Source organism: Habropoda laboriosa, unplaced genomic scaffold (genome assembly GCF_001263275.1).
Source record: "Habropoda laboriosa isolate 0110345459 unplaced genomic scaffold, ASM126327v1 scaffold648, whole genome shotgun sequence".
Classification (NCBI taxonomy): domain Eukaryota; kingdom Metazoa; phylum Arthropoda; class Insecta; order Hymenoptera; family Apidae; genus Habropoda; species Habropoda laboriosa.
Window position 1 is genome coordinate 1,270,251 of NW_017100857.1, and position 772 is coordinate 1,271,022.

Genomic DNA, 772 nt, shown 5'->3' on the forward strand with positions numbered 1-772 from the left:
AGCATTTGCATAGAGAGTACGATCCTCGTGCTGGCCTTGAAGAGGCCGAGGAGAAGGCTGCACGTAAGGGACGGCCGTGAACTTGCCAATCGCGTGTTCCTCGTGCACCGTCGCGAATGCCAACGTACGCTGTGCATTTCCCTCTGACCACAATGAATGGAATTTCTTCGATCTGTCGTGTAATCCTGTTCTCCATATCGGTTCAATATTTTTTGAAATTTTCTCATTTCATTTTCGCCTTTTTTCTTTCTTTTTTCTTTGGGGGAGATTGTTTTTTTTCTTTTGGGGAGATTGTGGGGGATATTATTTTCGAGATGGTGTGAATTTGGGATTTTTCTTTCGAGGGGAGTTAGAGATGGAATTTCTTCGATGCATAGTGTTCTCCAAATCGATCAAATATTTTTTCAAATTTTCTCATTTAATTTTCGCGTTTTTTCTTTCTTTTTTCTTTGGGGGAGATTGTAGGAGGTATTATTCTCGAGTTGGTGTGAATTTGGAATTTTTTTTGAAGGGGTTCTTCGATCCATAGCGTTCTCCATATCGATCAAATATTTTCTGAAACTTTCTGATTAAATTTTCACGTTCTTTCATTTTTTCTTCGGTAGAGAGTGTATGGAATATTATTTTTGAATTGGTGTGAATTTGGGATGTTTTTTGGAGGGTTCCTTCGATCTATAGTGTTCTCCATTTTGAAATTTTCTTATTCCAATCTCAGTTGTTCTTTCTAATTTCTCTTTTGAAGAAGAATTAAAGAGAAATTTTCAATATGACC